Here is a 12533-nt window from a genome sequence, read left to right as displayed (position 1 = left end):
GTCATGTCCAACTCTTTGTGACCCCATGGGCAGCCGCACGCCAGGCCTCCCTGTCCATCACCAACTCCCGGATTTTACTCCAACTCATGCCCATCGAGTCGGTGATGCCATCCAACCATCTCATCCTCTGTCGTCCCCTTCTCCTTCCACCTTCAATCTTTCCCAGCATCAGGGTCTTTTCAAATGAGTCAGCTCTTTGCATCAGGTGGCCAAATTATTGGAGTTTCATCTTCAGCATCAGTCCTTCCAGTGAATATTCAGGACTGATTTCCTTTAGGATGGACTGGTTGGATCTCCTTGCAGTCCAAGGGACTCTCAAGAGTCTTCTCCGACACCACAGTTCAAAAGCATCAATTCTTCGGTGCTCAGCTTTCTTTATAGCCCAACTCTCACATCCATACATGACCACTGGAAAAGTCATAGCCTTGACTAGACAGACCTTTGTTGGCAAAGTAATGTCTCTGCTTTTTAATATGCTGTCTAGGTTGGTCATAACTTTCCTTCCAAGGAGCAATCATCTTTTAATTTAATTGAAGCATCAATTAAATTGAAATTGAAATAAAATTTAAAAAGACCTGGCACAGCCAAATAAACCAAGTAAATATTTTAAAAAGGGGGAGAGGAAGGAGAGAATTGAGAGATCAAGGGGTTTCCTTGACATTTGTAGCCAAGATTCTGCACATAAGATTGGCACTGCTCCTCTGAATAACAGAAAATCATTTATTTTATTTATCGTTATTTAGGTCAACTATTACTTATAAGCAGGGCTTCTCAGGTGGCTCAGTGGAAAGAACCTGGCTGGGAATGCAGGCGATGAGAGTTCAGGCCCTGGGCTGGGACGATCCCCTGGAGGAGGAAACGGCAACCCTCTGCGGTATTCATGGAAAGCCCATGGACGGAGGAACCTGATGGGCTACAGTCCCTGGGGTCACAGAAGAGTCAGACATGACCGAGTGACTAAAGAGTAACAACTACTTGTAAGCAGGTGGTGGGGTGGAGCTGCATTATGCGCACCTTTAACCCCGAGACTCAACCACCCTGGCTCAGAGCAGAGGGCTGATGAGGACAGAAGGGAAAACGAGTGATTGTGGTAGCCTCACTAGTGAGGGGACCCGGGGAGTGAGATCCAGCCCTTGTCTCACTCGCCCTGCACATCTCAAAGCGTGAGCACCTTGCTGCTCTCTGCACGGTTCCAGGTGTGGAGGGTGTGCATTTTTCACAGGCCTGTGAGCCTAGTCTCTAAGCCGTGTCTGATTCTCTGCGACTGCATGGACTGTAGCCCGCCAGGCCCTTCTGTCCGTGGGACACTCTCCAGGCAAGAATACTGGAGTGGGTTGCCATTTCCTCCTCCAGGGGATCTTCCCGGCCCAGGGATCAAACTCGAGACTCCTGTGGCTCCTGCACTGCGGGCGGATTCTTAGCCACGGAGCCCCTGGAAAGCCCTTTTTCATAGGACGTAGCCCCGAGACACAAGCTAACCACTTCATGTTGCTTTCACCCTCTTCCAGCCCTGGAGGGAATGCTAACTGGGTGGATTGATGAGAGATGACTTTACGATGCACCTTGGAGAAGGAAATGGCAACCCACTCCAGTATTCCAGCCTGGAGAATCCCACAGATGGAGGAGACTGGAGGGCTACAGTCCATGGGGTTCCAACGAGTTAGACATGACTGAGCGACTTCACTTTCCCTTGTGGATGGTTTAAGGGATGTGAAAGGCATCATAACTCTAAGCAATGCTTGCTTGCACTTCTTGGCTGACCTGAGAACTTGATTCACCAACATGCCTCTCCTCTAAAGAAACACAGTTCCCCGCCTTGTAAACCCCACCTTGCTAGCGGGAAAGACACAAATTTGCAGGGATTAACTTCAGCTGCACTTTCATCCTCTAGGCATCATCTCCTAGCTGTGTGACTTGACTAGACTCAGCTTCTCTGGGCCTCGGCTATTAAATAGAGACTGAAATACCTCATGTGTACATGTTCTTCTGGGAATAAGAAAAGTCGGCATATGCCTAGCTCAGTACTTGGCGCAGAGCAGGGGCAGTGTCAGAACTCATATTTCTGAATCAAAAGGCAAAAATGAAAAACAGCTCCCTTCATAAGGATTGCTGTTGTTTAGTCACTGAGTCACGTCTGACTCTCTGCAACCCCAGGGACTGTAACCCGCCAGGCTCCTCTGTCCATGGGATTTTCCAGGCAAGAATACTGGAGTGGGTTGCCATTCCCTTCTCTAGGGGATCTTCCCAACCCAGGGATCAAACCTACACCCCTGCATTGGCAGATGAATTCTTTACCCACTAAGCCCTCAGAGAAACCCTTACACCTCATTTTGAAAGTCCTTTTTGGAACTCCTAGGAACTGACTACACATTCCCTTTGGCCTTCCTGGAATCTCACTGGATTTCAGTAACAAACTAAAATGCACAAATATTTAATTAGGGCGATTAACATTTATTGTGTTCGAGGCCCTTTCCTGTACCTTGTCTCAACTAATCCTCAGATAGCCTTGCCAGGGAGCTAGGAATCTTCCCACGTTTTAATAAGCTTGGAGAATTCAAATATTTCACCCAGGGAAACACTGTAAGCAGAAAACTTAGACCCAAATCCCAACCTCTTTGACTCCACAGGCCTTACTCATTTCCCTACACTTTGTGGCATTCAGAGAACGTGGAAATGGGTGGGTCAAATTAATCTATCAGCATGTATTTGGCAAAGCCTATTGAACAACTTTGGTCGAAAGCCAAGGCTCCGTTTGTGGTTCAGCCTAATTTGTTGAACTTTCTCTAATCGCCTGAATCGGACATTGACTCAAATGACATCATCACTTATGCTGTCCGTGATTGTTCCGTCCTGCAGAGCCTCCCTTTATCAGCAAAAAAATATTTGCAGAACGCTTAATCATCTGGATGCCTCGCACCTGGGCTTTCCAAGTAGCATCAACTCCCAAGTACCGATGCTGTAAAATTAAATAAAAGATTTGCACACTAGCTGTTTTTTCCTCCCAAATACATTTGCTTTAGTGCAAAAGGGCATCAGGTACTTTTTGCACTTTGAGCAGAAAGGTGAGATGAGGAGGAGGAAAGAAGTCTGGAAGTCAAAGTTAATATTAAGAACCAGCTGCACATACTTGAATGAGAAATGTTCTGCATTTTTTATGTGCACTTGTTTTCCTTTTAATCAGGTGATCTCTTCCTTTGGTTTGGATGCTTCTTTAGTCGTAATTTGCTCTGGTCTCTTCACAGCAGGTGACAGCTACCCGGGGCCAGTCCGTGTCCCCTGCTGCGTGCAGGCGCTGACTGGTGGGTGACGGTTGCCGGCAACACAGCAAGGAGAAGGGTTGGAAAGCCAAGTCCAGACACATAATTGTTAAGCATTAGTTGTTAAGCTTATATTATCAAATTATGTTATATTATCAAAGCTATGGTTTTCCAATAGTCATGTATGGATGTGAGAGTTCGCCAAAGAAATTATGTTGGAGAAGATTCTTGAGAGTCCCTTGGACTGCAAGGAGATCCAACCAGTCCATCCTAAAGGAGATCAGTCCTGGGTGTTCATTGGAGGGACTGATGTTGAAGCTGAATCTCCAGTACTTTGGCCACCTGATGTGAAGAGCTGACTCATTAGAAAAGACTCTGATGCTGGGAAAGATAGAAGGCAGGAGGAGAGGGGGACGACAGAGGATGAGATGGTTGGATGGCATCACTGACTCAATGGACATGAGTTTGAGCAAGCTCCAGGAGTTGGTGATGGACAGGGAGGCCTGGTGTGCTGCGGTCCATGGGGTCGCAGAGTCGGACACGGCTGAGCGGCTGAGCTGGACTGAGTCTGTATTTATTAAGCACCAACTATGTGCCTGGCGCCATATTCCCTAGTAGCTCAGCAGTAAATAACCTGCCTGCAATGCAGGAGACTTGCGTTCAATCCCTGGGTTGTGAAGATCCCCTGGAGGAGGAAATGGCAAGCCACATCAGTATTCCTGCCTGGGAATTCCATGAACAGAGGGGCATGGTGGGCTACAGTCCATGGGGTCTCAAAGAGTCAGACAGGACTTAGCAGCAACAATGTTGATTTTATTTTCACTGTTTATTAAGGGTGCTTATTTACCCCTTTTTCTTTTTTGTGTGTATTTCTATTATGGATCTTGGCTTGTGGATACCATGAGTTTAAAAAAAAATTTTTTTATTTGTCTGTGCCAGGTGTTATTTGCAGCCTGTGGGGTCTACTTCCCTGACCAGGGATTGAACTTGGTCCCATGCGTTGGGAGTGTGGCGTCTTAGTCACTGGACCACCAGGGAAGTCCCTACCATCAGGTTTTATATGGCAGCATATATGTGTACATGATTGTGTTATGTGGCTGGTCTCTTAATTTTAAGTACCTTTTTAACAACCCTGGATTTATCCTCTCCTCACCATTACTACTTTTAATACCATATTTAACAACTAATTGTTCTGTGTGCCCCTTAACTGCTTCTTGTGGAAATGATTTTGTCTGCTCTTGTCTTTTAACCTTCCTGCAAGCCTTGTGTGTGGTGGGTCTTCTCCCTTTCCTGTATGTTTTCCTATCTTTACCTGGGAGCTTTTTCATTTCATCTTTTCTTGTCTCTAGTTGTGACCTTCTCTCCTTCTCTTAGAGAATTTCCTTTTTTCTTTCAATCTTACTTATTTATCAGCAGTGCCAGGTCTTGGCTGAGGCACACAGGACCCAGGCTGCAGCCTGAGCCCCCTGTATTGGGAGCACGGCGCCTTGGCCGCTGGACCACCGGGGACAGCCCCCTTTAACATTTCTCCTAAAGACAGTGTGCTGGTGCTGAACTCTTTTAGCTTTTGCTTGTCTGTAAAATTTTTGATTTCTCCATCAAATCTGATCAAGAGCCTTGGCGAGGGGAGTATTCTTGTGGGGTAAGTTATTCCCTTTCATCTCCTTAAATAGCCCTTTTCATTCCCTTTAAATATATCATGCCATTCCTTTCTGGCCTGAAAAGTTTCTGCTGACAAATCCACTGTAGCCCCATGGAGTCTCTCGTCTGGTATTTGCTGCTTTTCCCTTGTTGTTTCAGTATTCACTCTTTTCTTTAACTGTCGTCTCCACGACAATGAGCCTCAGTGTCTCCAGCCTTGGAGAGGTGGCTTTTTGCAGGAGGCATCCTAGTATATAGCAGTGCCCACCCCTCTGTCGCCCCAGCTCTGTGCCCCAGCGGTTCCCCAGTGAGGGCTGCATGGAGGGCTGACTGTGCGGGTGGTCTGGGAGGCGTGGTTGACCCCCAGTCTGCAGGTTGCTGCTTGGTGGGCCCGGATCACAGAGCAGCTGCCTGCAGAATCCCAGGGACCCCTGGGCTTACACTGTCTCCCTGGCAGGCAGAGTGTCCAGGAAACTCTGGAGCTGCTGCCCACCCACTGGCGGGTGAAGGCAGGACTTGGGGTAAGTTCCAGACTGCCGGCAGGCAGAGCCGGGTCCTGGAGTCTGGTTGTGTGGCTCAGAGACCCCAGAGCTGGTGTCAGCTCACTGGCGGAGGGGCTAGTTCCTGACACGGTGGAGTATCGGGTCCGGGATATCCCCAAGCTTGTGTTTACCTACAAGGGGTCAGTGCCAGGGTTCAGCTCGACCCCCTAGCTGGGGGATAGTGGGTTCTTTCTTTTTTTTTCTTTTTTGAGCTTATGTGCACTAACGAATTTCACCTATTTGATTTTTTTTAATGTTTATTTATTTATTAGACCTCTGTGGCAGTGCAGTGGATAAGAATCTGCCTGACAATGCAGGGGACACGGGTTTGATCCCTGGTCTGGGAAGATCCCTCATGCCGCAGGGCAACTAGGCCCGTTCACTACTACTACTGAGCCTGCGCTCTAGAGCCGGGAGCCCCGAGGCCGCAGCCCGCGCGCTAGAGCCTGCGCTCCGCCCCAGGAGAAGCCGCTGCAGGAAGAGGCCTGCGCGCTGCGACTCGAGAGCAGCCCCCTCGCTGAAACCAGAGAAGCCCGTGCAAAAAAAAACACAAAAAACAAAAGTCAGTGCAGCCAAAAAAGAAATGTATTGACGTACTGATCTCTCTGGCTGTCTGGGGCCTTGGTTGCTTCACGCGGGACCTTCAGCAGCGTGCACAGACCCTCTGCCCGTGGCCCGTGGGCTCCGAGCTCGGGGCTGCAGGAGTTGTGGCTCGCGGTGCTCTTTGGCGTGTGGGACCTTCGTTCCTCAACATGGCAAGACAGATTCTGCTGGTTTTTTTTAATTAGTTAGGCCTGAGATCATAGTGTTTCTTGCGTCTGGCACCTGCCCCCTGGTGGCCGAGGCCGGCCCGGCACAAACAGCCAGCTCTCTGGAGGGCAGGGCCAGACGCGCGAGAGGGTTCTGGAACCGATGCCTGCACTCCGGGGGGGCGCAGCTGGCGCGAGGCCTTCGGGGGGCAGGGCTGTGGGCTCGGGGTCTCTAGGCAGCCCCCCTGCTGGGGGGAAGGGGGGGCGGGTCCCTGGCCAGTTACCACGCGGCCTGAGGCGTCCACGCTGTGCCCACGGGCGGTCCGGTGGACCCGGCCTTCCCCCGAGCAGGAGGGAGGACCCCGGCGCGGCGGCCAGCAAGCGGCACAGTCCACGGTCCCCAGGGTGCCCCCGCCGGTGTCTGTCCGCAGCTTCGGCCCACGGCCAGGGGCACGTGAGGGGCTGTGGGCCCTTTTATTGTTGCAAAACGTTTGAATCATATGCACCTGTTTTGTGTTTTTTTTAAGATATGTATTTAGTCAGTTTTGGCTGCGTTAGTTCTTAGCTGCATGAAGCTTGTGGGGTCTTCCGTTGCAGGGGGAGGGCTCCGTGGTCCTGGCGGCTCGGGGGTCCCCTGCGTGGGCAGGCAGAGTCTTCACCGCAGGACCACCAGGGAAGCCTCTGTTTCCCCCAGTCCTGGGGCGCTCCCAAAGTGAGGCCCTGCCTGCCTTCAAAGCTTAATGCTCCGAGGGCTCCTCTCCCCAGGGCAGGACCCTGGGCTGGAGGGCCCTGTGGGCTCCGAGCTCTGGCTCCCACGGGAGAACCCCCGCGGTGGAACCGCGCCCGCTTCGGGGGTCGTGCACCGACTTTAGTGCGGGTCTGCCCTCCTCGTCTGGCCGTGGCTGCTTCTTTATGTCTTTAGTTGTGGAAGATCTGTGCTGGCTCTGGCCTTTTTCTCTGATGACTGTTCTGCAGATGGGTGTGATTCTGGTGTGTCCGTGAGCGGAGCTGAGCTCAGGCTCTTTGCACGCCGCCCTCTCGGCCCCAGCCACTCAAGGGCGCAAACACAGCCTTCACAGATGGTGTGCAGGATGAATTTTGGAGGTCTGCACACAAGTAATCTTTATTACTGGTAATGTGTGCTTACAGTTCTCCTCCATAATACTACTACTTAAAAATTTCTAGGAGTACTATTAAATTTGCTTTTTAAGTAAGTTGATTTACATTTTATTTTTTAAAAAATCTTTTGGGTGCGACAGGAGGCAGGTGGGATCTTAGTTCCCCGAGCAGGGGTTTACATTTTAAAGGGGGCGGTGATAGGGAGTGATGTCAGGCAGCCAGCATGAAGATGTCCTGAGAGCGTGTGGAAATGAGGAACTGCTAGAATTTAATAACCCTGGAGGAAGGGGCGAGTGGATGCTCCATTTCACAGATGAGGAAACAGGCTTGGGGATTCGTAAATGCTTATGGTTCTTGGAACCCATGCAGTGGGGCCGGGGTTTGACCCGGAGAGGTTTGGCCGTGGAGCCCAGACACGGAGGTGGCCTCTGTGTTTCCCACCTCCTGAGTCACATCTTTAAATAGCCCCCCGGAAGTACGGGCCAGACCTGTGACTGGCTTCTGACAGACTGTGTCCAGGGTGCTGGGGTGTCACCCCGATTATGTCTTAAAGGACTGTCGCATCAGCCCTACCCACAGACTCCCCTCTGTTGGTTTTATGAGTGAGTGTCTGTGTTGGGGAGTCCACGGGGCAGAAAATGAGGGTCGCCTCCTGTTAAAAAGGAAAGTCCGAAAAGAAGTCTGCGTGCGTGCCGAGTCACTTCAGTCGTGCCTGGCTCTTTGTGACCCCAGGAACTACAGCCCACCAGGCTCCTCTGTCCGTGCGATTCTCCAGGCAAGAATGCTGAAGGGGGTTGCCGTGCCCTCCTCCAGGGGATCTTCCCGACCCAGGGATGGAATCCACTTCTCTTTTTGCATTGGCAGGTGGGTTCTTTAACATTAGCACCACCTGGGAAGCCCCCCTCAAGAAAAGAGCCTAGTAAGTCCCAAATTAACCATCAGAACAGTGTCATGCACTGATTTACCCAACAAATACCTATTGCATCCTATTAAACTGTATGCCTCTTAAGGATAAAGCAATTCTATTCTCACATTGCAAGAGTTGCTCCTTATTCCCTTCTGGAAGTTCTCTGCTCTTCATAGCATCATTCACTGCAGAGACAAGCTCATCCCACCTTGCAAGCTTGGATTGATTAGTTCTTTAACACCTAAATGGTAGGAAATTATCTGTCATCAGTGTTCTCCGAAACGTTCTGAGATTTTTAATTTCAGGTACCTTTCGGCTGTCGGAAAACCCCACATATGAGTTATCGTCTCATTGAAAATGAATAAATGAAAATAAGGCAGGAAACACGAACGTGAGTAAGAATGGAGGCACTGATGTTTTTGATTCATCAGCAAAGTGGATTCTGGTTTGCAGTAAAAAACAGAAGCAGATGATTAACTAAAATGAGCAACTAAAATCATAAGGCCACAAAGACTAGCTCAGAACTGCCTTCTAAAGACACGGTGTTGATTAGATCAGAACCATAGACCCAGCAGAATATGCTGCCGTTGTGGTCTTCATGAAATTCCTGAGACAAACTTCAGCTTTTTTTTTTTTTCCTCAGAGTTTCTGGATAAAGGTGCTGAATCTGACTTTGGACAAACATCCGTTCAATCTGCCAATTTTTTCCATGGTTCACTAGCAAGTGACCTGCAAAAAAATTCACATTAAGGCTTTAAAAGTCTACAAGTACCGGAAGAGCTTAAAATAGTTAACTCATCAACTAGCATGGAATGAACTTAGGATAAGTTTGTCCAACATGTTCCTTGTTAGGACCAGAAAAATAAAAAAAATCAGAAAACTTCATTGGAGGAAAGGACAGTTCATATGTGGAGGTCAATATCAAACTTCCTTGGTAATGAATGACTCTGGTAGTTACTCATGTTCTGGCCGATCTGATGAAATCACATTTTATCCCTACACGTCTAAATGACTTTGTTCTAGAGATCCTGGAAGCTTGAAAATTACGCTTTTCTTCTAAAATAAACTGGGTAACTTGCTTTCTTTTCCTGTTTCCTAGAAGGCTTTAGATTATCAATACTTTAAAAGTTATAAAACCTATAAAACTACACAGGCGTGGGCAGGACTGGCTACATAATTTGCAGGATCCAGTGTCAACTAAAAATGAGGAACTTCTTGTTTAAAAAGATTTAAGAATTTCAAGATAGTGGCACAAGGCATTAGACCAAGTGCCCATCTAAGCTTGGGGTCCCATGTGCCTGCCCAGGGGAGGTCCCACACTTGTGGAGCCAGCCCTGACATGGGCAGGGAGGTGTTTGACCACTGCACCAATTGCTCTATTGATTATTGGTTTATTCAGATTTTCTTTCTCTTCTTGGGTCAGTTTAGGTCATTTACATTTCCCCCCACCCAAAGCTCGACTGAGGCTGGAGGAACCCTCCCAGGATGGCTCCCTCGTGGGGCAGCAAGTTGCTGGCCGTTTGGAGGGAGCCTTAGTCTTCACTAGGTGGACATCGCTACAGAGTTTCTCACATGGACTTAGAGCCCAGCTGACCCCTCCCAGCGAGAGCAAGGCAGAAGTCACACTTTTAGGACGAAAGCTTGGAAGTCCCACAAGTCGTTTCTGCAAAAGCCTGTTGGTTGTGGAGGTCTGCCCTGCTCAGTGAGGAGACCACATGAGAGGTGGACGCCGCTGGTGGGCACCTCGGAGGCTGGTATCACTGTCCTCTGCGTAGAGAAGCCAATGCCAATAACAGTGAGGGTCATGGACCGGAGGCTTACTGCGCGCCAGCAGCATAGTCCGCACTCTGTGTATATCACTAACTTATTTGGCTCTGCCACCCAGCTTATGGGACCTTGAGTTCCCTGACCAGGGAGAGAAGCCAGGCCCTCGGCAGTGAAAGCAGAGTCCTGACCACTGCACCACCAGGGAACTGCCACACGTCTTAAACGCATGGCAACAACAAGAAGTCGTTATGGTTACCAGCCACAGGGCACACATCAGCAAACAGGTTTGGATAAATTAAGTAACTTGTCTTCTCTTTTGTATAAAATACAGTATTTGTTTTTAAACAATTATCTAGACGCCCCCCCCCCCAAGTGAATCGGACTTCCCTGATGGCTCAGATAGTGAAGCATCCACCTGCAATATGGGAGTTCGAGCCATGGGTTGGGAAGATCCCCTGGAGAAGGAAATGGCAACCCACTCCAGTGTTCTTGTCTGGAGAATCCCATGGACAGAGGAGCCTGGTGGGCTATAGCCCAAAGGGTCACAAAGAGTCGGGCACGACTGAGCGCCTAACACACACCCCGGTGAATCAGCGTTTCTCAGCAGCAGCGTTAGTGACATTAGGGCTAAATAACTGTTGCAGGGGTGCTGTCCTGCGCGCTGCAGAATGTTGAGTAGCGTCCTGGGTTCTCTACCTGCTAGATGCCAATGGCAACCTCTCTCAGTGGTGACCGCCAAAGATGTCACCAGACACTGCCCGATGTCCCCTGGGAGGTGAAATCACCCCAGCTGAGAACTATTGCTCATGCTAGAATTTTTCTCTGTTGAGATGTCATTTCAGTATGGTGCAAAATTTCAAGTGTTGGGTGCAAATTCCAGTCATTGAATTGAAAATGAAGAGAAGCATGCATTCATTTCACAAACATGTATTGTCTCCCTAGAGACCTGAACACACAGCTGTAAAAATGCCCGTACTGGCAGTCATGAACTATCCAAGATATGTAGGGGTAAGTTATTAATTGTTAGAGATTAAAATCTGCACTATGGATTTGCAATTGAGCAAAGAATTGGCTTGTCAGGTCAGATGGGACTGACCAAATTAGGAACCACAGGAGCTACTGAGCTAATTGTAACAAAAGGGGCAGTTTACAGAATGCATTCCATTTACCCAATTCAGAAGGAATTCCACCTGTCTTTGAAGCAAACAGAGCTTAGGGAATGTGTAGATTTCCACACCAGTGTTGGAAATTGCCTTGGGAATCTATTCATTATCAATGTGTTTATCTTGCAATACAAACAGTTCCCAGGGATCTCGTATTAGCCCTCAGAAAGACAACTGAGAAAAATGATTTGTGATCATGACATTATTGCTCAAAATATGTTGATAATTTAGTTCTAAACATTGGCTTCAGGAGACACATTTGTCTCAACAAGTTAATACATTTTTATCTGCTATTGAATAATTAGGCAGCTGATTAATTGGGTACAAATGTTATACCTGCCACTAAGGCTATTATTCATTGAACATATGGATGGAAATCCCTCAAGTTTCTAGCAGTTTCTAGCAACTTGTAGAAAGTTAAGCCATCAAACAGAATAAAAAGGGCTTCGCGTGCTCTAGCTGCTGACTTAAATTTTGCACACCGTGAGAGTTGGGGTTCAGGCAGACTTGTTCTTAGCTACTTTGTCAGAACCTGGCCTAGTGTCTGGTACATAGTAAGCGCTCAAAAACCTTCAGTTCAGTTCAGTTGCTCAGTTGTGTCTGACTCTTTGTGACCCCATGGACTGCAGCATGCCAGGCTCCCCTGTCCATCACCAACTCCCGGAGCTTGCTCAAACTCATGTCCATTGAAACCTTAGTTGAAACTCATGTCCAGCAAAACCTTAGTTGAAAAAAAATGAATGATCTTCAAAAGTTCGTTAACTTCATTTCCTAGAAGACTGTCAAGAAATGTCATTCTGGAATGGATTTGAAATCCCGTTTCTTATCCTCCACCATGTTCCAAATAATCTTTTAACACCTTCTGGTATAAATACCTGAACCACCAACTCATCCTTTGACTCGGAGCTCTGATTAGATTTCGCACTGGGGTTGAACTTAGATGTTCCTACTGAGCTGGCCCAGTGCTTGACTCATGGCTCATCTGAGGACAAACACCAAGCCTGCCAAATTTTACCGTGTTGAAGGAGAAATTTTTATGACAGGTCTGAATGTCTGGCATCCTGAATATGCATTACAGGGGGTCATCCAGACCACCAAGTCCACTGTCTCTTCCATCTAAACTGACTGCAGGCTGAACTTTGTGAAATATGTCAAAGAATAACTGCATTCTGCGGTAATAAAAAAGGAGTTAAGAGCAAGGACAGTGGCTGATAACATACACTGAAAATTTGTGTGACAATTATCATGGCTAAGTCTGTTTTTCTTTTCTGTTTGGAAGCCTTTCATTTATTTTTTCATCAGAACTTAGCTTATTTCCTTTATTTGAGCAGACGTGAATGTGTAATAAAATACAGTTTCTCAAATTAATAGTCACTGAATGCAGAGCG

Source organism: Cervus elaphus, chromosome 23 (assembly GCF_910594005.1).
Source record: "Cervus elaphus chromosome 23, mCerEla1.1, whole genome shotgun sequence".
Lineage (NCBI taxonomy): Eukaryota > Metazoa > Chordata > Mammalia > Artiodactyla > Cervidae > Cervus > Cervus elaphus.
This window is presented reverse-complemented; position numbering follows the sequence as displayed.